Source organism: Zalophus californianus, chromosome 1 (assembly GCF_009762305.2).
Source record: "Zalophus californianus isolate mZalCal1 chromosome 1, mZalCal1.pri.v2, whole genome shotgun sequence".
In the NCBI taxonomy this organism is placed as follows: domain Eukaryota; kingdom Metazoa; phylum Chordata; class Mammalia; order Carnivora; family Otariidae; genus Zalophus; species Zalophus californianus.
Genome location: NC_045595.1, coordinates 123868485 through 123895738, shown reverse-complemented (window position 1 = coordinate 123895738; position 27254 = coordinate 123868485). Strand labels below are relative to the sequence as shown.

General features: G+C 42.1%; 1 protein-coding gene across 5 annotated transcripts in view; it reads left to right on the top strand.

Annotated features, from left to right (window-relative positions):
* The window catches only part of PLD1 (phospholipase D1), a 199711-nt gene that overhangs the window by 10001 nt on the left and 162456 nt on the right, over nucleotides 1-27254 (top strand). The window lies entirely within an intron of this gene.

Below are 27254 nucleotides of genomic sequence, written 5' to 3'. Positions count from 1 at the left end.
ATTTGATTCAGCTGCACCCATCTGTCCCATGGGTGAATAATCTGTGACAATTAAGCATGAAAGTACTGTAAAGTAAACCTGATCAATTTTGGGAAACTTCTTTTGAGTGTTAGGAGGGGCAGTTTTGGCAGGGTGAGGGGAACCTGGGGTATGTGCATCACTCTGGAAGATACCAGGCAGCCAGAAATGCATGTTGGAGAGGTTTGCCCTGTCCGATCTCACCAGAAGGCACTGAGCAGGCTTGACTAATGGCGAGGTAATTTTTGCAGATCTATTGCCGAGAAGGCTAATAGGGTTGACAGTGAAAGCTGTCACCCCGTGTTTGTGGTGGTTCCTGCTCATGCTGGTGTTGGAGAGTTTATGAAGCAGAGTCCTTTGATGCCGTCAGTGCTCAGCATGTGCTCATGCGTGTAAGGTGCGGTTCTGCCTGCCGGGGGCTTGTGGTGTAATTCACTCGGTCGGCTGAAGGCAGGACTGAGTCATGCAGCTGAGGCATGCCCCATCACCTGGAATGGGCTGGCATTTTGTAATGATAACATGTCCCAGTTTTTTAAGATAGTGGTTTTCGAGCTGCTCTATGTTTCAGGGGCAGGCTAGGATTGGAGCTGGGCTGGGGTCGGGAGGCAGGGAACAGAGTTCTGGAGCTTCTCTAAACCCCACTTACACCCAAAGCATCTCATTAAAAACCCATAATTTTGTATATTTGCCTTTTTAAAAATAAGCTTTTTATTTTTATTTTTTAAAAGATTTTCTGTTTATTTTTTTGGGAAAGAGAGTGAGCAAGAGAGAGAGAACACGAGTGGGGGGAGGAGCAGAGGGAGAAGCAGGCTCCCCGCTGAGCAGGGAGCCTGGACATGGGGCTCGATCCCAGGACTCTGGGATCAAGACCTGAGCCGAAGGCAGATGCTCAATGGATGGAGCCACCCATGTGCCCCAGTAAGCTTTTTAGATTTACAGAAAAGTTGCAAAGATGGTGTATATGGGTAAGGTATGGTTTCCTCTGTTATTAATATCTTACACTAGAATGGTACATTTGTTAGAATTAATGAACCAATATTAATGCATTATTAACTAAAGTCCATACTTTATTCAGATTTCCTTAGCTTTTTCCTAGTATCCTTTTTCTATTCCAGTACCCCATCCAGGATACCATGCTACATTTAGTAGTCCTATCTGCTTGGGCTTTTCTTGCCTGTGATTGTTTCTCAGACTTTCCCATGTTTTTGATGACCTTGATTGTCTAAAGGGGTACTGGTATTTTGTAAAATGTCCCTCAGGCATAAATTTTTATCATGTTTTTCTCCTGATTAGACTGGGATTATGGGTTTTGAGAGGTAAAATACCATTCTCATTGCATTGTATCAAGGGCACGCATTATCAACATGATGTATTATTCCTGATGGTAATTTTGATCATTTGGCTGAGGGAGTGTTTGTTAGGATTCTTCATAGTCAAGTTATTTATTTTCCCCTTTTCAATACTGAACCCTTTGGAAAGAAGTCACTGTGTGCAGCCCACACTATTGAGATGAGAAGTTATGCTCCACCTCCTAGAAAGGGTAGTAGCTCTATAAATTATTTAGTTTGTGTCTGCATGGGAGATTTATCTTTTCATCCTTATTTATTTATTTAGTTATTCCATTACTTATTTATATCAGTGCGGACACATGGATACTTATACTTTTGATTATGTAATCCAAAACAGTTATTTACTTATATTTGGCTTTTTTAGGAATTTTATTCAAACAAATAAAATCCTTTTATTTAAAAATGTTAGAAAACTATTGTTTTTTTAAAAAAGGTTTACCTCTTTTTTTTCCCCTTTAAATATCCTTTTTATGCATATATTGATTTGGAGCAATAAAGATGAAATTATCACTTAGATTTTTTTTATTTTTTGTAGGAGTAAGGTTAAAATATATGTATTTCAGTGGTTTTTTTTGGAGGAGTAGAGGTCAAAAGGCATCTTTTGCCCTACTGTATACTGAGTTTGCTCTCAGTATTTTAAATTATTGCTGAGATCAGCTCTAGGGAGATTTGTAGTCATCGGTCTTTTAAAGATTTTATTTATTTATTTAAAAAGCATAATTGGGAGGGGGCAGAAGGGAGAGGGCGAGAGAGAATTTCTAGCGGACTCCCTGCTGAGCACAGAGCCTGACCCAGGGCTTGATCTCAGGACCCGGAGATCATGACCTGAGCTGAAACCAAGAGTTAGGTGCTTAACCCACTGAGCCACCCAGGTGCCCCTGCAGGCATCTGTCTTTTAAAAACTCCTTAGGAAGTGGAAAAACATACATGGGTTTAAGAGTAATTTTTGGTCTTCCTGTCTTTTTTTCTTTAGATTTTCCTTAAGTAGAAACTTTCAAAATGCTGCTCAGCATACTGTCTTACTGCTGAGAGAATGGTAGACTTGCTACAGGAGCCCCCACACCAGTCTTCCATGCTTTCTGTTTTTTAAGACAAATCTCTGGTGTGTAGTATTTTTCTCTATTAATAAAGTTAAAGAGACTGTATGTAAACTTATATCTCACCCCTTTTTAAAACATCTAAAAGTTGGGCGCCTGGGTGGCTCAGTTGGTTGGGCAACTGCCTTCGGCTCGGGTCATGATCCCAGAGTCCTGGGATCGAGTCCCACATCGGGCTCCCGGCTCAGCGGGGAGCCTGCTTCTCCCTCTGACCTTCTCCCCTCTCATGGTGTTTCTCTCTCTCTCTCTCTCTCAAATAGATAAATAAAAATCTTAAAAAAAAAACCAAAAAGCAAAACATCTAAAAGTTGAACGTGTCCTCACCTGCCTACTGACCTGGCTTAAAATAAAGGAAAAGCATCCTAAAAATATTTCATTCCCTTTACTTCTTTTAGCGTTCTAGATTTTCTTTTGTATTTTATTAGTTAATTTTTTTCTAAAATTCAGTGCTTTTAGGCGTTCTTGTTTCTGTCCCAGTTCACACACACACAGATACTTTATTTTTTTATTTTTTTTTAAAGATTTTATTTATTTAATTGACAGAGAGGGAAAAAGACAGAGAGAGGGAACACAAGCAGGGGGAGTGGGAGAGGGAGAAGCAGGCTTCCCGCTGAGCAGGGAGCCCGATTCAGGGCTCGATCCCAGGACCCTGGGATCATGACCTGAGCCGAAGGCAGTTGCTTAACCAACTGAGCCACCCAGGCGCCCCTTACACACAGATACTTTAGAGAGTGGTTTTATTCGCAGGCAAGTTCTCCTTTTTTAAAATCAAATTTGTGGGCAATTATATGTGGAGACCAGGTGACCTGGCCATTTGGGCCGGAGAGATGCTTCTGAGTCCGGTATTGGTTAGTGGCTTAGTGTGCAGAGGGTTACGCATGTAGCCCTAGTGCTCTGATGCCCCACTGAGGACTTAGTCCTCCTACAAAGAGTGTGAGGCCCATTCCAGCATGGATGACCCCATAAGTGGACAAGTGAACTCAGGCCTGTGAATCAGTTCCCAGTAGGACCCAGAGCTGGACCTTGACATCTGGCTAGACAGGCAGAAGGGGTTTACTATTGCAATCCATAAAGAGTAACGGTATTAATTTAGAACATGTTGAGAAGTCATTATTATATTGCATGATAATTAAGCACAAGTTAAGCATAAAGGATAAGCACCTCACTTAATTGCCTGTAATTAGAATTATTTTAACACAACCAGATCAGACATTGAATTCTCATTCTTTCTCATCAAACTGGTGCCTATATTAATACTGTCTTCTGATTCCACCCAGGATTTTTTTTCTCAATTTAATTTGTTTATTCACTAAGTCATAGACCATTAATCTGATGACTTCTATACAGTAAACGTTTCCTTACACAGTGATTTCCTAGGGCCAAGGACCTAGAGAGGCTATGAAATTTGTCTATAACTAAAATGATCGCATATTCAATGAGCAGGAATGACCAGAAGTGAATATAATTTTTTTTCTTTGTCATAGCACATAAGCCAAGCTAGGTCTGGGGCAGGGATGGAGCTGCATTGCTTCAGATAAGGCCTGGCCTCTTTAGCCTTGGGAGTCTCTTCACCACGCCCCCAGAGCTGATGTGCAAGGCAGGTACCAGAGCCCCAGGGTAGAGAGGATGGTGCCCCCCTCAACTGAGAGTCTTTAGGCTCTGAATTAGCCTCTGGGCTCTCCAGGCACCCTGGAGCCTCTTCTCCTCAGAGGGTAGGCTTGGAGAACATTGTTTCCCAAAACAGAGGCTTGGTTTTCTTCAAAACGTAGATGCACTGCTTAATGCAAAAATGAGTTTAGAATTACATTAGTGGAATATGTTTAAGTGATCATAATTTGCTGAGCACATTCTCATCATTTAGATTTGCAACGCCTCCCACAGCATTTAACTGGTCCCCTTTTATCTTATCAAGCCCACTTTCCTGCTGTGGCTGATTATACAACAAAAGGACAGCCTTACTCCTGTATGGGTGAGCGTTACCTGGACTCAGTAGCCTGAGGACTTTCCCCTTCCCTTTAAAGTGTCTTTAGGTTTCACATTTTAAGGGATCAGTGATACTTCCATTTATCTATCGTTTTACAAATGAGTCATGAAAAAAATGGAAAATGGGTTTACCCATGTGATGGCTCACATGACAGCCATCACAAAACGTAAGGAAGAATGGCACTTAAGGAGTAGTAAGCCTTTAAAGATTGAGAGAAAAAGAATAAATTCTCAAAAAATTTAACCAACTTAAGTCAACTTTAAATAGGAAGCCCAAAATAAATAAGTGAGAAATTTAGAAACTTACATCAGTAAATGCCAGCTTTTTTTTTTCACATTATTAAGGTATTTGCAGATGTTTTGGTCAAAAGCTGCTTCCTTAAAAATATGCATTTAAAAGAATGATAGCTACAGTATGGTATGTTTTTAGAAAAGACAACTTTCTGAGTCCGCCTCTAAATCCATTCTGTGAGCATAATTTACTTTTTCATAGTCCTGGTGAGACATTTGAGGTACACAAGTTCAGTGGCTGATTATTCTTCAGTTCTTGCAGGATCTCCTTTTCCACAAGCAGGACATCTCTAAGTAAGCCTCCTGGACCAGCTCCACTAATTCATCCTTTTGAAGTTACAGACTGAAAAAGACCTGATTTGTTAATTGCACAATTTGTCATTCTTAGGCAATTTAAGTGCATTTCCTACAACACACGGGCGCTTATACATGAACTTAAATGGCTTATATTCACAATTAGAGACTGTGGTCATGCTGGAAAGAACTCTGGTCTGATATTCATGGTAACCTGAGTTCTGATTTTGTCTCTGCAACTGACTTGGGGTGACCTCTGGGCAATTTATTTCGGAAATTCCACTAGTACTCCTGTCTGTTTCAGGCCCTGCATCTGAAGCTGGAATGAATTAACCTAGTCCTAGTCACTAGGCTCGGGGGATTTACAGTCTAGTTCAGTGGTTCTCACACTCCACTGCGCATCAGAATCCCCTGGAGGGCTCATCAGAGCCCAGTGCTGGGCCTCACCCTAGAGTTTCTGATTCAGTAGGTCTGGGCTGGGCGGAAAATTTGCATTTCTAACAAGTTCCCAGATGATGCTGATGCTGCTGGTTTGGGGACCATGATTTGAGAAGCACTGACCTAATGGTTTAGCTGCCACATCAGGAACCACAATTCAAAGATGAAATGCTGTGAAGTAAGTATAAGTAATTCATAGTGGGAAACAGGGTGTGGAGAAGAGGGTCAAAAGATGAATGAACAGCTGGAGATCTAGGAAGCCCTAATGGAAGAAGGGGAGGTCGAGCAGGATCTTGGCAAGTGGATAAAGCCTTGACAGGTAGGGCATTTTGGGGGATAGCACCATCCCAGTCTTTTGTTGGGATGGGGAGTACAGGATGTGTGTGGGAGCAGGGGGTAGTCTAGCATAGGTGGACTGAGTGTTGGTGTCTGGGAAGGAACAACCAGAAACAGATGGAATTGAGAATGAGAGAGCCAGGCAGTTAAACTAAACATGCTTTTGGTTTTTGGATTTTGGCAGCAAGGGAACAGCATGATCAGAACCATGCTTAGGAAGAGCAACCCTGGCACTGTGATGAATACCTTGGGAAGAGAGGGTGACTTCAGGAATTATTGGGGCAGCCCAATCTCCACGCGGGGACCGGGCTGAAGAAGAGCATGAAGCTGGGAGGGATACAGTTATGGGATGGATCTGCGCAGAAGCCACAGATGTGGCAGTTGATTGGCTCCTGGGGATGAGGGAGATGGAAAGGTCAAGAGAGATTGAGGATTCAAGCCTGAGTTGTTGGGGAAGAAAGAGAGTAGCCGGATCCCTCAAGTGAAATAGATTGGATAAGAAAACGAACACGTGGAACCTTGGTTTCTTTAGGAGGGCACTTGGACCAGAGGCTTTTAAAGGTTTCTTTCTGTTTGATTGTAATCAATGTTTTGGTTGCTGCTTGTCTGAAACAGTGCGGCAGCTATTGGCATAAAAAGCAAATGGCCTGTGTGTAACAGGCACTAATATATTGATTGATTGGTTGATCCTGGATGATTATTGGCTCTAAAATACATCTGTAAATAGCCTTCTTTTTGAACTTACAGTGTTCCAAGTATGTTGACTTGTTCTTGCTCCTATTTTGTATCCTATGCATGTGGACATTTTCTGCATGTGTTTCTATATAGATATTTTGAATAAGTAGAGTAGCTATTTTAAATCTTTTTTGGCTTTTTCTCCCATTATAACAATCACAGCATATATTGATAGACTTCCGCACAACCCTCTCTTTTCATCCACTGGATTATAAACTCCTTTTGAGTAAAGGACATGTCTTACTCATTTTTGTCTTCCTCATTGCACTCATCATGAGTGAATGCATAATGTGGCCAGCAAGTCCTGGAGGAACTGGATTGAACCACTGAGTAAAAGTCAATTACTATCTGTTTCTTTAGTGGGAGACAAAATGGCTCAGGCAATAAAAAGTATTAGTTTAAAGAGAAATGGAAATTCTTGTATTTTAAGAGGTTGAAAGAGGAAACAATTCAGTAGACTTTCAGGACTAGAACATAGATATTCATGGACACTTTAGGAACCACAAGCCCATAAAAACCAGGAGAGCTTTCAGTTCTGTCAGTTCTGTCTTAAATTAGCCATTGAGCCCCTTGGACCAGACTTTTCAACTCTGGGCCTCAATTTCCTCATTTTAAGGTTGTGGTTGTCATAAATTATACAATTTTCTACCTGTCTGCACACCCTTAGAATTCTAAGCAGTGAACAGGGATGAGCAAAGCAAAGCTTCAGGGATGGGAAAGAGTATGTATATTCTTTGTAACCAGGGTGTGACATGCTAGCTAGAGGCCAGTTTCAGAAGGTCATTACTGCTCAGATAAGGAGCGTGGACTCTATCCCATGGGAAAGTCTTGTGTGAGGTGGTTTAATAGGAATGCTATCTGGGAGCAAGAGTGAAGGCCCAGGGAGAGTCACACCGGGAAGCAGGTGTTACTGAGTTAGCTGTTGCTAGGAGCAACTAGTTGCTTGATTCCAGGGGATCTTCTCAGGCGAGGTCTTAGGAAATGTCTCTCAGCACAGCTCACCTGGAGAAGGTGAAGGGAGAAGCTTTTGTCTGTTTCTCGTCTCCCACTGATTGAAGGCAGCTTCACTTTTTCAGATTGGGCGTGCCTAATTGCCAGGTGGAGTCCCATGGGCACCTCATGAAGCAATATCAGGGCGGCCTGGGCTGTAGAGGCCCTGTCAGGTTGCACGTATATGAAGCTGGTCGGATTCTTCACGGGACTGGCTGCCATCCCAATGGCAGGAATATGAGGTGAGTCTGAGAGGATTTGAAGCAGAGCATAAAAGGTGGCAGACATAGGGAGCTGTGGAGGGATTTGAAACAAAGGAACCAGCTAATCAGATTTATGCAGTGGGGTATATGTTTAACAACCAACTCTCCAGAAAAATAAATGTGTGTGTGTGTTGGTTATAAATTTTCCTGATGTAAAGGATGTGTAGCACACAATTTACAAATGAATAATAAAACACACAATTTTCTTCATTGTAAAGTCCATATAGCTCATTGATTCTGACAGGTTTCTGCCATTTTGTCTCCCACTAAAGAAACAGATAGTAATTGACTTTTACTCAGTGGTTCAATCCAGTTCCTCCAGCATTAGTTTTTGCTGAACTCTTGTGTGTATAGCCCAACCTATGGTTACAACTGATGAAAGAGGATAGTTGATGTTTCCTTGTTACAGTATGGAGTAAGATCAAAGTGAAACAATGAAGGCGTGTCCAAGAACTTCACTTGTTCATGAAGCATCTTTGTGAATTGGCTAGTATTAAAAGAATTATTTCCTCAACTTTTCGTTTTATTCACAGTGTACCTACCATAGGCACCACATATTTAATGAACGTTTGCTCCATCAGTTTTTTAAGCCCAGATTATCAACAAAACAAAAATCAAACTATAATTTATAGGGCTTGTCAGTTTCCATGTGAAACCACTCCCATTATAGTCAATTTCAAGTTATAGGGAGTAGATGTCCCATAGCACATTTCACAGTATTTTCACATATGGGTAAAATGGACCTAGACAATCTCAAGGACATAGATATTAGTAAAATGTATTAAAATAGTAAAGAAGTGATGAATTTTGAGTACTTACTATCTTTGGATTTAATATAACTTATTTTATTCTAAGTTTATGTAATATAAGTTTTCATAATTGCTGTTTAACAACCGAGTCATAAAATTTTTAAAGACTTACCAGTCAGATCTCAGGAGCCAGGATGAGCTAGCCCGGCACACTACTGGAGTTTTAGTTTTAGAAGATCACTTTGGTAGCAATCTGTAGAAATATTTTGAATGAGGGTGGGGGGGAAAAGTTTATCTGAACTATAGTAGGGGTGAAAAGTAGAAGACAGACTTGGGGAATGTCTTCAGACTCTGCTAGCATGAGGGTTCACATGAAGTCAGGTTAATAGGGATAATGCAGACTTCACTGGTCTGCATTCAAATGTGGATGTGTAAGGGACCTTTACTAAAAGTCTCCTCCAGGTGCTCTAGGAGTCTGAGAGATACCTGTGCTTGCAGAGCCCATGTCTTTGGCAGTCTTCTGCTTTGGCTTCTTTGTTGATGACCACGGACCAAAAGGATTTGAGGGTGAGGCCCTGCCCCTGCCATAGCTGTGGGTACTTTCTTGGAGAATGGGATCCATGACAAGGAAGCCATGTGTCTGGCCTTATATTCCTGAGTTTGCAAATCTGAGGGAGGAGGCACTAGAAAGATAGGGGAACCTGGTGTGTACCTTGGACGCTTTGCATACATTTGCATCAGGAGCCTGACACTGCCAGGTTTTTCCATGACTCACAGAGGCGAGGGGCCAGACAGCCTTCTCCATGTCTTCCCGCAGCTGCTCTCTGCTCGTCTCCACCGCTGTGGAGCTGGGCCCTGAGACAGCCCCTTTGCCCTCTCCTGGCTTGGCCCCTGGAAGTCACAGAGGTCTCTCTGTCTGAAGGGGGCCTTCCCCCTTGCAGATTAGCTGGTGGAGATGAATGCCCGAAGGCCAGGAGCCCCCGGATCCGTCCGCACCCCCAGAGTGGGTGAATTTCATTTGCGGGTCATCCAGTCCCCACCACTCTGAGTAGAAAAATAACGTGGAGTAGATACAAGGGTGGACATGGCCCCTGGGTGCATGGTGGACCCAGGAACTGAGGTGTGGAAAAAGGGGGGGGCGCCATGTGTGTGGTGGGACTGTGGGAAAGGGAAGGAGGATGGAATTGAGAGGCGAGGCAGAGTTTGATCGTGTTCAGTTTTGAACTAGATAAAATAGATGCCTACGGAACAACTAACAGTGCAGGGGTTTGGAGGCATTCGGGAGAGAGAGGAGAGGAATGGGGGCACTGCGAGTCAGAAAGCTGGGGAGGCCGGGATGGAGACGCTCCTCCCGTGAGAATGTGGAATGAGAGCCATCGACAGGTAGACTGGTCAGAGCTCAGAACCCCAGGGAACCTCAGCGTTCTGGAATGGTGTCGGGGGCCAGGGGCCCGAGAACCCGACAGGGAGAAATGTCCGGGGAACTCCGAACAGAAGGAAACGGCACAACGGCGCTGAGGCCCACCCGTCGTGGCTCAGGCTGGGAATGGTTTGGCCCGTTGTGTTCACGCGCACAGCTTCCCAAGTTTCTTTCTTCAGAGTTACGATTATGCTCACTCACCTCCTTTCCTCCCTCAAAAAAAAAAAAAAAAAAAAAAGAAAGAGTCAGAGACTCTGCAGTTATCAGAAATGCCCCAGGGTCAGGAAGACACCTGACACTTTAGCACCAGGTCAATACTTTGATCGGCCTTCTACAGTCTGTGTGAGGAGTAAACAAACTTTAAGTTAAAGGGAAAAGTCAGCTTTTTCCTGTTTGATGTTTCTTGCTGTGTTTTCCATATTAATCACTCATTTTCCCCCTTGGTCATGGGCCTGATCTTTTTTCTCTCAGTTGTCAGCTGCCTGGTGTGTCAGGCAGTTTTTCACCATGATAGAGTGACACAATGGAGCTCGAGCAGGCGAGGTTACCACCAAAAGTGTGTGCCACCCTTGGTGGTTCAATTCATGAGCATCCAGAAAGCCCAGGGCGACTGAACTGAACTACAGGCTTTGAGATGACCGTGTGGTGTGCGTTCAGCAAAAACTCTACCCTAGACATGTTCAAGGGTTGTTGGTTTGGGAGAAATTAGATGAGGCCACCATGAAAAGACAGAGCCTGTCTAAAGGGATAGTAGAGTGAATTTTCTACATCACAAATCTGTCAAATAAGTGGATTTGGATGTGACCACAGGCTTGCCATATGAAATTCTACTCCATGGGAATTCAAGTTAGTGGCTTTGAAGGCCTTTTTTCGCAGACTGTGAAAACGTTCTCGTATTCTTTTGCCAAAGCATAGAAGCACAGAGCAATAAAGATGGACTTCTGTAGCTGTGTGCTCTAGTTCTCTTAACGCTCAGTGTGTCCCCATGCACATAGCAGTGGGATTAAATACAGCTATTCCGTATAATGCATCAACATGGATGTGTTAGTCGACTGCTACAGGAATAGGAAAACTAGAGAAAAAATTCCTTGGATCAGCTAGGTATTGTGTTTAGCTTAGAGACCCCCCTCCCCCCATAGTGGCTTTACTTGTCATGGAAGCATGCAGTTTTGACCCGGCATGATGGTTGCAGGCATCCCCAGCTGGTGGCTCTCCAGCTCTCCAGTCTGCCCTCTCCAGGTTGTGGCTCTTGTCCATGTTGGCTGCTGGAGCTCCAAACCTCATATTTACAGAGCAGGCAGAGGAGGTAGAGGGGGAAGAAGGGCCTGTTGTCTCCCAAGGACCTGCATCAGAGTTCTGTCTCTCTTACGTACATCTCATTGGCCAGAGCCGAAGCACCATGGCCTAGCTGCAGCACTGTGATTAATTCACTCCACCTCTAAATTGTTATAAATCTCATCTTTTGAAAAATTAATTCACCCCCAATCTTCTGTTCTCCTGGTCATTATTGCAAGAGATTGCAAGAGGGTTCATGGAAGAGTAAGATTCTTTAGTTTCTTTCTGGATGATTCTATGCCAAGAGGTCTTCCTCTGTCTTCTCAATAGTAATAACTGCAATATCATGAACCAGTCAGGGTTAACACAGAGGCAGAGCTAGTCGGTTATATGGATTAAGGGATTTATTATAAGGAGTTGGCTTACTCAGTTGTGCGGCTTGCTAAGCATGCTTGAGATCCGTAAGAGTTTTGACATTCAGGCAGTCAAGAAGAGTCTATCATGAACGGACTGGATCTTCAAGAACAGGAGCTAAAGCTTGGAGTCTCTGGATTCAGGGAGGGTTTAAGCCTTTTTTAAAAGAGCTCTCAGCTAATTCCGTCAGTCCTATTCAGTATCATAATCTTTCTTTTGACTAAATTCAACTGATGACATGCCTTAATTATACCTGCAAGATCCCTTCAAGTAGCACTAAATTCATATTTGATTGAATAATTGGGGAAAGGTGTGTGTGTTCCTGCCTTCCTTCTTTCCTCCCGTGCTTGAGAGAGACTGTTCCTTGCCACCAACTCGTACTGAAAACATACAAGAAAGGTAATTCTGGGACACGTAGTTTAGGCTAGCCAAGTTGACACACCACAAAGCCATCATATACCATGATTTAGTTGTCATCTAGAGAGAGCTGGGGTAAAAACCAATCAGTGTTTCCTCAATTCTGATATTCTGGAGGAAGGTGGACTGATCTTTCATTGGTAGCTAATGAGAGCCTGGTATTTTTGCATTTTAATTATTTTTCTGCTTTGTTTTCCCTCTCTCTTTATCATAGATAGTTAAGACTTTATTCTTCATGTTTTCATTAAGCAAGTAAAGGGCTTTGAGGCTCATCAGCCATTGTGAGCTTATCAAAGTTAACAGAACTTAAAATTTGCTTTTAAAATTATGGCAAGATGTCCAATTTTTTAATCACACAAATCATTTTTCTCATCTGTACCTTTTCCATCTTCTGCATATAGAGATGTGAATGGTGCCTTCCATTCTTTATTCAAACCAAAAATAGCTTTGTAACTAAAGGAAAAATTAGCACTGCAAGTTTGTTTTTCCTGATGAGACTGAGATGCTCGTTGATCTTTTATTGGAAGAGTTCTCTATGTTCTTTTTAAAAATAATGGCTCTATTGAGATATGATTGACATGCTATAGAGTTCACCTTTTTAGAGTGTACAATTCAGTGATTTTTAGTATATTCACGAAGCTTTGAATTAATCACCACTAATTCCAGAACTGCTATATTCTTTTATATTAAGTATAGCTATGAATATCTTAAGACAGTGAAGGGTTTGAAAAATTTAATTCTGTTATCCGATTTAAATTCACTTGAAAACAGAAGTTGGTGACTTTTGGTAAGGGCAGAGGTGCAAGTGGTTGAGCTTAATTTTGTGAAAAGAATATACATGAGGTCTTCATTATGGGATTTACTACCAAATTTAAGTATATTATTCCCTCAGATGTAATTCAGAACCGGGGCTTTCATTTGTTTGTTCAACAAATATTTAACGAATGTTACTCCGTGTCAAGCTAGTGTCCGATGAGACTTTGTCAGAAACCTTGTGGTCAGGTGGGTGGAGGGATTGGTAAAGTCACTTCGAGTCCAGGGGGCACGAAGCTGCTGGAGCTGGCAGAGCCCCCATGTGTGGAGATCCCATAATGCAGGAGGGAAGGGACCACAGGTCTTAAGAACACATCTGAACATTCCATGAGAAACGCAGGTCTTCTTAGGGGCTGGTGTAACAGCAGATAGGGGCAAAGTTACTAAGGTCTTCCAAGAAGTGGACACAGATTCTGGAAAGTGCAGTGAATGTTGCTGCAGTTAGTGAGGTATGAACTGAAGGGTTTCCACTGCAGTGTGGTTTGCATCCTCACTTCCTTCCTGTCCTCTCGTTAAACATCACCTCTCGGAGAGGCCTTCCCTGACCATCCCTCTGAACGAGAGCCCTGTCCTGCTCCATCACTTGCTCTGTTTCTTCTGAGCTCTCTGTTACATATCTGTCATTGCAGCCCCCCTCCCCACTGTTGTTAACATTGCCAGCCCCATTAGAGCAAATGTCTTGTTTTGTTTGCTGCCCCTCTCCCCAGAACCACGTCTAGTACTGTGTCTGGCACGTAGTGCTAATAAAGATGTGTTGCATGCACGGGTGAAGGATCTACCCAGAGGTATGTGACGTAAGAACCTCCCCAAGGTTCCTACCTCCTGACTCCATTATCTTCGGTGGTTATCATTTCAACATAGAGTTTTGGGGGGACATTTAGACATTTAGGCCAAAGCCAGACCTTTCTCAAGGTGGCAGTCACATGGCTTCATGCGAACATCCTCTCGACCTCTCTGTCTCTTTCTCTGCCCCAGCCCAGGAGTCTCAGTGCCAGAGCATATACCATGTGCTCTGCAGTTTTCGGGCACTTTGAATAAGGTGCCCTTCCTCCCTTGTCTGCCCTTCTGGAGTGTTCCCTGACCACCCATTTTCCCTGCATGCTGAACCGCTTCTGTCCCCTCCTTTCCTGCACAGGTGTGCTGGTGCCCAGTATACTTTTGTTGTTGGGCCACGTAGGCAACCTCCTCCATGGGTTTGCCAGCTTTTTGAGGACTGTCTGTGTCTGTCTTACTCATTTTTGAATCCTCAGTGCCTAGCAGAGAGTAGGCATTGAGTAGATCCTGGAACGAAGAGATCGAATTCAAATACGCAGTCTTATTAATGGTTGCCAACCAACTAACCCCTGTAATGGCCACAGAGAATTTACGTGCAGACACATCACTGGACTTGGCCATTATAGTATATAAACGGAATTCTAATAAGCGCAGGTGTCTTTGGCAGTGATGTGTTTTTGTAGACGTGGACACCCACAGCTCAGCAAATGTGTCAAAGCTGTTTTGTCTAGGCCCGAGCTGAGTTTCGTCATCATTTTGACAGTGCTCTCCTGGATCAGTGTTCAGGGGACCTGAGAAGTTTTTGAGAGCAATTCAAAGAATGTGTAATAAAAGTTTGTTATTCAGTTCTATTTGTTGCTGCATTGTTTTTGTCTGTTGGTTTTGGTTTTTCTTTGGGGAGTTAATGAGAGACAGGCTGTTAGAAAACCAGAGGCAAGCTGTTTGGTTTATTGACGTGCTAACTGAATGAATTCAGCTGTGTGAGTGATCTGGGAATCCTGGGCATGAAGCTAAAGTTCATGCCTGCCACCTCCCTGGCCTTGTCAGCCTGTGGACCTGGCCTGGTTTCTTGACGGTTGGTAAACTGATAACTCCTGTTTCTATCAGCCATCTCCTCTGTTTACAGGTCCACATATCCTGCCTTTAGTTCTCGAAAAGAGAAAGTGGGTGCACTCACAAGCACATGGGATCTTTTCGTTCTTCCCACTGACAGACATAATAGTTTTTCTAAAAAAGATCTTTCTCTCTCTTTTTTTAATCCAAATTAGTTCTTGTATGATCTGAATTTCATTAGATAATCAGAGAAAAGATATTCCATTTTCCCAAATGAGTACCCAGGCACAGTGAATTTGCTGCTTCATAGGAGGTGTCTGCCCTCATCCTGCATCAACCTACCCTGCTTATACTGGAACTGCCATCCCCCTGCTCCAAAATATACACCACACCATGAACATTAAACAACATGAACATGAATACCCTACCGTGAACATTAAAAAGGGAAAAATGTCCTTAGTTTTATTTTCTGGGCCATGTTGACATCAAATAAATTATAACATATGCAAATATACTTTAGATTCCTTTACTGGTGCATAAATTCACTTAGGTTATTATTGTGGTTGTGAGGTTTTTCTGGGGTGCTGCATTTTGTACAGTCAGTTTTTGCAGTGTGAGAGAAGCATCAGCTACTTGGGGGGCAGCCAGGTATTGATTAAATGGAGAAACAAACAAACAAACAAAAAACACCCCAAACGGCAGGAATTGTCAATGGAAAGTAATTTGATCTTAAGAAAGAAGGGGAAAAAGTACTCAGTGCAGATAGACCATTTCAACAAAACTAGTTTGGAAATTCAGCCTGTGTTGAACGCAGATGACCATATTCTAAGGAAGGAAATTCACCAGACAGCCTGATTTATGGTACGGAGTCAGTAAAACCCCAGCCAGATTCCTGTTAGTAGGTACTTCCTTCCACACAGGCCTGCAGCCTTGGGCATCTCGGAGGGAGGCTAGCAGTGGAAAAGCAGAATGAACAGTGAGAATTCAACTGTAAGCTTCCCCAGGACCAAGACCAAATTTTCTCATTCTCTGTCGTATGCCGTGTGCCTAGCATTCTGCTTGAGATGTGCACTCATAACTGTTTGTTCAGTGAATGGCTGTATGGATGCATTGGTGAATGTACAAGGTGCAAAGAATGGGTGGACAGAGGATGGAAGATTTAAAGCAATGATGACCTACGAATAAAGAGAGTTAATTAGCATGAGACATAACCACAGAGCAATGCATGTGTTGTATGATATATTTGCTTGGCTAGAACATTTGCTTGAGAGACCAGAATTGGTAGGGAAATTCCCATGTTACCTATTCTAGTCGAAATTTTGTCAGGTTGAGCTTTGTATTATGTATGTGTTATATATGTGTATATGTATAATAGACTTGTTCATTTGCATTTGGAGTATGTAATCAAACATCACAGTTCAAACAACATGAATGCTCAAATTAACAATTTTTATGGTGCCATCCAATATAAATTTATGATTATAATGTTGCTTTGAGGCCTAACAGATTCTGAAATGCCTTTTGAATTCTTAAATAGTATTTAATTATGTTAGGTTATTTTTAGGGTTCTTACTTGTTTACCCTATTCTAATTCCTTGAGAATTCAAGGCCCAAGTAACTGCTTAGGTCACTCAGTTGCTTTACTAACCCCTGATGCAGGAACGGAGGGTCGGTCTGCCCAGCCGGTTCAGATGGGCTCCCCCATGGTTCTAGCTTCCTGAATCTTTTCTTCAGCTTTGCAGCTTCAGAAATCCACTTTCATGAATTCAGCCAGGGGTCAATGAACCCTACACGTTTGCTAGAAATCAAACTCACTGGGGACCGACGAAGACCAGGATACTATTTTATTTAAGAAGCTACTATTTCCATGTAGTTCAGATGGTTTATTGGTGAGTAAAATATTCTTATACCAGGAAAATGTGCCGTGAAACCACGTTAAGGTCACGGGGGTCTTTGGAGAGTACAGAGCGAAGGGACCCTGATGGCCTTAATCGGGAAGCACCCTTTCCACCTGGGAAGTTCTAACCCAGAGGCATTTGTTGAGTATCTGTTGCATGTAAAGGAAAGGGAGCCGACAGCTGTTGAACCCCTTATGCTGCAAACCTTGTGCAAGCTTCGTGCTTTTACACACTTGAGTTTACATGCTTGTGGCACTTAAATCACTGTGGGGAATATAGGGTTGAAAGAAGCAGCCTCTATCTTTTAAGGACATTCTAGACCTGTGCTGTCCAGTTTGATATGGATACGTGTGGCTATGAAGCACTGGAAATGTGGCCAGTCCAAACTGAAAATGTGCTCTAAGTGTAAAATGCACATTGGATTTCAAAGATTGAGTAAAAAAGAAATGTAAAATAGTTCCTTAATAATTTTTATATGAATCATGTGTTGAAATTATGTAGGATTTTTGGATAAATTCAGTTAAATAAAATGTCATTAAATTATTTTCAGTTGTTTCTTTTACTTTTTAATGTGGCTGCTAGAAAATTTAAAATGACATATGTGGTTCACATTTGTTTCACACTGTGTATATCTATTGGACCCTGCTATTATACAGGTAAGGCACATACATAAATTGCTAGAACCTCACGATGGTCATTTAAATTGGGGTAAACTTTTTGAAGGATAATTTGGCAATAGCCCATGATTCAAAAATCTGGCTCTCGGAGTTAACTTACTGTCAGACATAGAATGCTGAGGCACACCTACCATTGTGTTGCACTTTTCCTCATTAGTTCCTCTGAAATGTTTATTGTACTGTCAATAGCTGTTTATTGATATTATGCCAGGCACTGTGCGAAGCATTCTGAGTCCAATACAAAGATAAATCATGGAGAGTTCCAGGTTGGAATATTAGATGATTCTTGGTAAAGGGGGTAGATTCTATAGGCACCCAGTAACTGTGATACCAGATACAACTGCACAGACGTCTGAAGAGGTACGGACGTAGAGCTTTGGCAGCTCCAGAGGAGTGTGGTCACTGGCGTGGAGTGTGTGTTTGAGCTGAACCTGAAGAGTAGGAGGATGTGCATGGGCAGAGATTGGGCAGGTGGAAGGGATGGACTGGGCGGAGAGGTGAGGCTGGAGGGGTCTTGTAGGAGGAAAGGGGCCATTCACCTGCCTGGAACATGATGTTTGTGCAGAGGGGTATTAAAGGCCTGGACTTGAATAGCAGAAGATCAGGCTAAAGAATCTGGACTTTTCCCTGTAGTGCTTAAATGCCAGTGAGTGTGTGGTGCTTTAACACAGTTTCTCAAATACCCAATGAGCAGTCCGTCTAAAATTTTGAATGCACGAGAGAGTCATGGCATCTTTTTTTTTTTTCTTGAGAGTGAGGTGACTTAATGCTTAAATTTTTTTAAAGATTTCATTTGTTTAGTTGAGAGAGAGTGTGCAAGTGTGAGTAGGGACAGAGGGGGAGGGAGAGAGAATCCCAAGCCGACTCCCCACTGAGCGTGGAATCTGATCCAGGCTCGATCCCCCAACCCTGAGATCATGACCTGAGCTGAAACCAAGAGCCGGACGCTTAACTGAGTCACCCAGGAGCCCCAGTGCTTAAATGTTTTTAAAATCAATTCTTTTGAAATAATTACTTTGAGTCTAGTTTGTTCAAATCCTTCTAATGTTCTATTTATTTTGTTCTGAGTAGCAACTCATTCTCCTTAGGAGTGGGAAATATAAGACCAGAAGGCATGTGTTAAGAGGCAGGAGAATAGATTTTTTCTCTTCTAGCCAATTTGTCAGGATGGAAAATCATACCAACTCTTTGTCTTGTATTTCCCATTCCATGAAAATAAAGAACATTTCTACAGAAATTATTTTTAAGCAAGTGAGGGCAAATAGTTCCTAAGAGTCTTAGACCAGATGGGTACACACACTGTCCAAGCACAGAGAATTATAGAGGCCAGAGGGCTGAAGATGCTGGAGAGTGTTACAGTTAGGAGAGTGGACACAGGAGTCAGACACATAGGTTCGAATCCCAGCTCCACCATCCACCAGCTTTTCTGCTCACTTCTGATATTCCCAGATTGATTTTTACCTCCAGCCCTTGACTGCTACCTTTTTGCTTTCCATCAATGCCCTGTGTGTTCTGCCTTTCCCCTCTACTCACCTTTTCGTCTGTGTTCCATTGCGTTGCCCCTCTCCCTGCTCTGCCTTACTTTCCTGCAATACCCAGTCCTGGTAAAAAGCAGGGTTATACAGGCATTACTCTGCACTCCCCTCCAAACAGCTGAGCATACCTGGGAAACACACACACACACACACACACACACACACACCTCTGATGACATTAAATTGATCACTCCACCTCTCCAGTGGCACTCAGCACTCTTGGGCAATCCTATCACATTCCCCAGTCAATTCATTCTTTCCCTCTCCCGAGTAACTATTTCACACCTTTGCCTCTTTGCTCAAACCTCTAATAGCTCCTCCTGTCTCTCTCTCTCTGCTAATGATCCTGCTGCTTATTTCTCTAGGAAACTAGAGGCAGTCAGAAGAGCAGCACCTTCTCTTCCCACTGCCAAATCCTCCTGCCTTCACACATAATTCCGTCCCCCAAAGCCCTGCTCTTTGCCGTGGATGAGCTGTGTATGCTCCTGGCTGAAGTCCACCTTACTCCCAACTCACTTGGTCTTGTGCTCTTGTCTGTTCAGAACTTGGTTTCTACAGGATTCTCCCACTAGCTTCATCATTGTTCCTCTTTTCACTGGGTCATTCTTACTATTCAGACATTCTGGAATATCTCTCTTCTTTAAAAATATGCTTTTTAATCGTTTGTCTCTCACCAGCTTTGCCCCGCCTCTCTGTTCCTCTTTATTTTTTTTTTTTTAAGATTTATTTATTTTAGAGAGGGTGGGGGCAGGAGAGGGACAGAGGGAGAGGGAGAGAGAATCTTAAGCAGACTCCAGGCTGAGTGTGGAGCCTGATGCGGGGCTCAGTCCCACAACCCTGAGATCAGGACCTGAGCCGGAACCAAGAGTTGGACGCTTAACTGACTGCGCCACCCAGGCACCCCTCTCTGCTCCTCTTTAAAACAAAACTCTTTTGAGTGAGTTGTCTGATCTCGCTGCCTCCTGTTCCTTACCTTTTACTCTCTCCTCTGCCCAGCATTTTATTATGAACATTTTCAAACATACATAAAAGTTGAAAGAATTTTAAAGTGAATACCCCTATAACCACCACTTGGACCCTGCAATTAATGTTTTGTCTTACTTACTATAGCACATATCTTGCCATCTGTCCATCCCCTGTGCTTTCATCAACACATCTTATGTTCAGATACATTTTAAACTAAGTTGCAGGCATCAGTACACTCTGTCCTAAACTCTTTAGTGTGCATATTGTTAACTGGAGTTTAGTATTTGCTAATACTATTTTCTCTTTTGAGGTAAAATTTATATACACTGAAATGCACACATCTTAAGTGAACCACTCAGAGGTCTGATGAATGCACACACCACCTCTGCAATCCAAATCCTTATCAGGGTATGGAATGTGACCATCACCACAGGAAGTTCCCTCATGCTCCAGTATGTACTCTTTTTTGTAAGTTCTGTCACTCAGCATAATATTTTAGAGATTCATCCATATCCTGTATATTTCATGCCTTTCTATTACTCAGTATCATTCCATTATTAAGTATTCTATTGTTAATTATTATTCCATTGTTTGTACAACAGTTTTTTCTCATTTTCTTGTTGGATACCTGAGCTTTTTCCGGTTTGGGCTATTATGAATAAACCTGCCATGAACAAACACAAAAGTCTTTTTGTGGATATGTGTTTTCTTTTCTCTTGACTAAACACTCATGTGTGAAACTATTTGGTTATAAGGTAGGTATATGTTTAGTTCTATAAGAAACTGCCAGAACTTTTTCTAAAATGGTTGTATCGTTTTATACTTGAACCAACAGTATATGAGAATTCTGATTGTTCCACATTCTTGCCAGCATTTGATTTTGTCCATTCTGGTGCATATGTATGTAGTGATATCTCATGTGCTTTTTATTTAAATTTCTTTGATAAATATTAACATTAAGCATTTTTTTCATGTGCTTATCAATCATTAGTTTATCTTCCTCTGTGAAATGTCCCATTAAATCTTTTGCTCTCTTTTTACTGAAATATATAGTCCTTTGTCAGATATATGATTTACATATATTTACATATATTTTCTTCCTGGCTGTGATTTACCTATTCATTTTCTTCATGGTGTCTTTTGATGAACAGAAATTTTTAACTTTGATGAAGTCTAATTTTTTTCCCTTTGTGTTTATTGCTTTTTGTATCATATTTACATTTAGGGTTATGATCCATCTGAAATTATTTTTTATATATGGTACAAGGTTGGGGTCGAGATTTATTTATTTTTGTCATACAGGAACTTAGTTGTTTTAACATCAGTTATAGATCCTTTCTTTTTTTTACTGGATTTTTCTGTTGATTTGTGAAAATTCAAATGCCCATATAGTATGGGTCTGTTCCTGAGCTCTCTGTTCTGTCTTCTTAGTCTATTTGTTGACTCCATGTCAGTATCACACTGTCTTGGTTACTGTAGACTTACTAGTCAAAGCCTTAAAGTCAGGTAGTATAAGCCCTCCAGCTTTGGTCTTATTTTTATGATTGCTTTGGCTGTTCTGTTTGCATTTCTATACACATTTTAGAATCAGCTTGTCAATTTCTACAGAAAAGTCCAGTGAGATGTTTGTGATTAGGATTGTTGAATTATTGGATCAGTTTGTGGGAAACTGCCATCAGTATTTCGTTTTTTAATCCATGAACATGATATATCCACTTATTTAGGTCTTTAATTTCTCTCAGCAGATGTCTTGTAGTCACATTCTCATTTGAACTCACTCCATTTAGATTTTTGTGCCCACTTCCCCTGAAACACTCTTGTCTCATCACCAGTGACCTCCATAATGCTGTATCCAGTGGCAAGTTCAGTTTTCCTCTTTCTTCATTCCTCAGCTGCCTTTGACATAATTGATCACTCTATACTTGAAGCATTTTGTTCACCTGGCTTCTGTCTCATCATGCTTTCCTGCTTTTCTTCCCATCTTCCCATATGCTCTTTTTTGGCCTCCTTTGCTATATCCTTCTCTTCATCCTAACATTTAGATGTCAGAGGGCCCTGAGCCTCAGTCCTTAGCCTTCTGTGCCTTATCCATTCTCATTAGGTCATATGGCGTAAATATGTTATTTGAAGCCAACTGACTCCCAATTTTATATCTCCATTCAGCATCCTGGCCTTACATAGCCAAACCCCAGACTTATATATACAACGTCCTACTGATCCTCATTTGGGTATCTAAAAGGTATATTAGGGACTCAGCTGGTTAAGCATCTGACTCTTGATTTTGGCTCAGGTCGTGATCTCAGGGTCATGGGATCGAGCCCTGTGTCAGGCTCCGTGCTCAGCACAGAGTCTGCTTGAGATTCTCTCTCTCCCTCTCTTCCTCGTCCCTCCACTTGCATGTGCTCTCTCTCTCTCAATAAATAAATAAAATCTTTGGGGCGCCTGGGTGGCTCAGTCATTAAGCGTCTGCCTTCGGCTCAGGTCATGGTCCCAGGTTCCTGGGATCAAGCCCCACATCGGGCTCCCTGCCAGATAGGAAGCCTGCTTCTCCCTCTCCCACTCCCCGTGCTTGTGTTCCCTCTCTTGCTGTGTCTCTCTCTGTCAAATAAATAAATAAAATCTTTTAAAAAATAAATAAAATCTTTAAATAAATAAATAAAATCTTTAAACAAATAAAAAGTATATCAAACTTAATCCATGCAAGATGGAGCTCTTGGTTTGCCTCTTAAACACACCGCTCCTCCTTACTCTCCACCACCCACTGCGTTCCCAGCTCAGTAATTGGACTTTTCTCCCTATTGCTTATATGCCAGTCTTAGAGTTCTCCTTGACACCTCTTTTTCTTTTACATCCCACACAGAAGACCGACAACTCACATCAGAATGTTCTCTTGGCTCTATCTTCACAATATACCTTAGATCTCTCTACACAGCCATCATTCCAGTCAAAGCCACCAACATCTCCCACCTGGTTTACTGCAGGATTCTCCTAAGTAATCTGCTTTCTCTTGGTCTTTTCGTTAGCCACACAACTGGAGTAATGTTTTAAAATGTCACAGCATTCCAATCCCCTGATTAAAACCTTTCGGGGCTTTTCCATTATATTGTGGGGGGAAAAACTATGCAATGGTTTGCAGAGCTTTATATGATCAGACCTCCCTGTTTGTTCTCTGACATCATTCTCTTCGGTTGCTCTCTCTTTCATAGTGCTCTGCCTGCACTAACCTTTCTGTTGTTCGTGAACACTCCAAGCTTGTTTTGACCTCAGGGCCTCTGCTGTTTCTGTTTCTTCTGCCTGGGACCTTTTCCCCAGATAATTACATGGCTTGTTACCTTACTCCATTCAGGTCTCTGCTTAAGTGTCATCTCCCCAGAGAGGCTTTTTCTGCCTACCCTACCTCAGGTGTGCCGCCTACCTGATGATCACTCTCCACTCCCTTACTCTGCTTTGGTTTTCTTCTTACTAGCACTTAGCATTATCTGGTGTGATATTTATTTGTTGGTAGTCGATCTGTCCTAATAGAATACAAGTTCCCTGAGGATAGGGAATTTCTGCTTGGAATCACTAAATGCTGTTAACAATGCATGTCACATACTAGGTGCTCAATAAATATATGTAGAATGGAGGACTATGGGCAAGTTAACCGTGCTGGCCCCATTTTCTTCATCTGAGAAATGGGGAAAATAATGGTATCTATCTCATAGGGCAGATGTGAATGTCAAATAAAATATTGGGTATAGTAAGATAGTGTGGTGATAGTGTTGGCTGTTATTATAATTATTTAATAATATAAATTAAGTCTCATAATCAGCAAATAGATATGAATGCTATATAAGGTAAAATTAATTTGCCTGGTGTATGCTTCTACAGTGATTAATTTTAGAGGTATAGCCTATGATCTGCTATTATTGATAACTTAGTTGGAGGAAATAGATAAAACTACGTGAAAAGTTAAGTGCCATAGGATATTTAAATAACCAATCCAGACAACAATGGAAACATCATCAGGCATGATTCATTGTCTAATGCATTTGCTGCTGATTGTTCTAGGTGTAATAAATAAAAACAATTTTTTTTTCTAAATCTGGATGATCTGAGAGGGCTTTGTGGAGGATACGGGTTTGGGTTGCCCCAGGAAAAGCTGGGGAGGATTTTAATCATTTACTGGTTGGGAAGGAGAAAGGCATCACAGGTGGGGCAATGACATAAACCTGAAGCTGGGGAAGAACTAGGGGGTGTGAAAAATTGACTAAACCTTTGTGACTGGTAGAAGTATAATGAGGAAGCTGTTTGAGAGCAATGTAAAGAAAACAGGGCAGGAACAAAAGCAGGTGGCTTCAGGCGACAGGAATTGCCGGGGCACAGGAATCCTTCCAGCTACTCAGGTTGGGCAAGCAAGGCAGGAAGTGCTTCTGGGTGGTTAGGAAAGAAGTTCATCACAGGCTTGTTGCTGCCAGGTTCAGTCCCTTCTTCCCCTCCCCCCACCCCAGCCCAGGGCAGGTGGCCAGGGTGTTACCTACCCTTCACAGCACATACAGTAGATGGCTGTGCTGAGTCTGTGTGTCCAACATGTCCACGTGTCCACAGAGAGGCAGCAGCAGGAGGGTTCCATTCTTTTCTCAGGGTCTCGAAACCAATTTTGAACTTCCGTTTTTACCCACAGGAATTCCCATTCTAATTCCCATTCTAATGTGAGTAGAAGGCAAGTGACCATTTTTACTATGGCTCCTTATTATGGAAAGAAAGAAAAGGGAACTTAGAAATTAAAGGCCCATTAATAAACATAATAATTTATGTTTTAACATGAATGTTAAGAAATACTCAACTTGTTTTTCAGAAGACCATGTTATGTCAGTCATATAAAGCCACATTGTAAAAAGGAAATACATGCATTATATGAGAAGGTGCCAAGGATTCTGTGAATTGATCAGGTTATAAAAAAAATAAAGATAGGTTATTTAGTCAACCATGAGATAAAATCTGCCTTAATGATATAATTTTGTGTAAATTTGCAGTAACCTAAAAGGGTGTCTGTCCGTTCCACCTTAACTTTCTTCTTATTACCAAGTTACAAAATGTCGTTACCTTTTGGGGGGTTAGAATATAGTTTAGAACCAATTTGTAGCAGTTAAGAAAATGACCTTGTAAAAGCAGCAAAATAAATAAAATATAGATATGAGCCATGACAGATGTTGCAGAATAGAGAATGGATGTGAAGACAATAAGCCATGTTGTTACTAATGCGGCCCTGGCAACACGCGTCACAGATTAAATAATGAACGCCAGTTAGTGGGCACAGCGAGGAGAGAACAGAGAGTGCATTGTTTCAGCTTGTCTATCTAATTTCAGACTAATTGCTTAAGTACAGGATTCTGTTCTGGTTATAGCCAAAGGAAAATTAAACAGTTGAAATATTGTAAATTTTGTAACTCACCCTGGATCACCAATGAGAACTAAATAAAAGAGCTTTGAGCAAAGAATCCAAATAAATGTTAGCCTTGCCTGCAGATGGAAGCTTGGAAAGAAGCAGGACCCACTCACTGGGCTCTGCACTCACTATTCCTTCCTCTCCAGGTCAGGTTCTAGCTGATTTGATAAAAGGGCTAGACTTCACACACTCTTCTGTGCTCGCAACTGCAGCCCCATAGAGCGAGAATGGCAGATGCCACGTCCTCTCACCCCCACCCCCCAGGAGAGGTGTCTTCCTGGGTTGTGGCGTCTCTGAGGTTTCACACCGTTGGGGTTGACTTTTCCTACTCTGGATCTTTGTGATGAGCTAATGAGCTGATACATGTGAAAGCACTTTGTTGACACAAATGAAAGGATGATGTATTTTTATATACTATTTTTAGGGTGTGCAGTTGGTGGAGTAAAGAACACAAGTCAGAGTGCCTGGGTTTGAATACTGGATCATCTCATACGAGGTCCCCCCTTTTCTGAATTTTCTTTTAAAACTATCTTTCTGTGGTTTTTTTTCTTTCCCCCCTTAAAGCAGATAGATGTTCTTTACTTTTTTTAAAGATTTATTTATTGATTATAATTTATTTATTGATTAATTTATTGATTAATTTATTGATTATAGAGAAAGAGAGTGTGTGCGTGTGAGCAGGGGGAGGGTCTGAGGGAGAGAATCTTAAGCAGACTCCCCGCGGAGCTGGGAGGCCGCCACAGTGGGACTTGATCTCATGACCCTGAGATCATGACCTGAGCTGAAATCAAGAGTTGGATGCTTAACGGACTGAGCCACCCAGGTGCCCCCAGATGTTCTTTACTTTTTTTTTTAAGATTTTATTTATTTATTTGAGAGAGAGAGAATGAGAGAGAGAGAGCACATGAGAGGGGGAGGGTCAGAGGGAGAAGCAGACTCCCTGCCGAGCAGGGAGCCTGATGCGGGACTCAATACAGGGACTCCAGGATCATAACCCGAGAGCCGAAGGCAGTCGCTTAACCAACTGAGCCACCCAGGCGCCCTGTTCTTTACTTTTGTGTGTGCACCGCGGGATGCCTTTGGCATTCTAGTGAAGTTAATGAATTCCTTTTCGAATAATGTTTAATGCATAAAATTAAATGCTTAAACTTAAGTGCATAAAATTAGAATGCATAGGATTACAAAGTAAGCCAATTATACTGATATACAGTTATCCATATACCAAAAAATATGTAATACTATAATATATATCGTTTATTAATGCTTTACATATCAAAAACTAGTGGCAGGTGTAGTAATAACTATAATTTTGAAGTAGTGATGAGTGGAAAAGATACTTTGAGATATTTTCAATAGCTGTAGTGTGATATGAAGATATCTTTGATTTCTACTGTGACAAGTCACAGGTATGGCTACTTTTGCTGTGGATTGTTGGATACATTTGTAATGGAAGGGAATGCTCAATTTCAGTTGGAGGTTAGTAAAAATTAAAACGAAATTTTTCCCCAGCCCCGTCTTGAGTTCTGTCCGAGATCCTCAGAAACCCCTTGCCTTAAAACATCACCCTTGGGGTGCCTGGGTGGCTCAGTTGGTTGAGTGTCTGACTCTTGATTTCGGCGCAGGTCTTGATCTCAGGGTCCTGGGCTCCAGTGCTCTGTAGGGCTTCTCACGGGGAGCCTGCTTCAGGATTTTCTCTCCCTTTGCCCCTCTTCACTTGCTCATACTCTCTCTCTCTCTCTCTCTAAAATAAATAACAAGTCTTAAAAAAAAACCACCAAAACAACAACCCAAACTTCACCCTTTACTATTATGTCGTGTGCTCTCCGGGCAAACCCATTTGTGCCCCGTTGCTGTCCTCCAGCTGCAGTCCTTCATCCTTTCTGTGCAGTGTCTGCTAGTTGTGTACCTTCTGTACAGGCCGGAAAGTGGAGCGCCAGACCTATATCTCCTGCACGCCCACCCTGGCTGGCCCGCGGGACCTCCGGCTCTGCCTCCAAAATCCAGCTCCTGGGCTTGGCTACGCCATCCCTCTTCCTCCCAC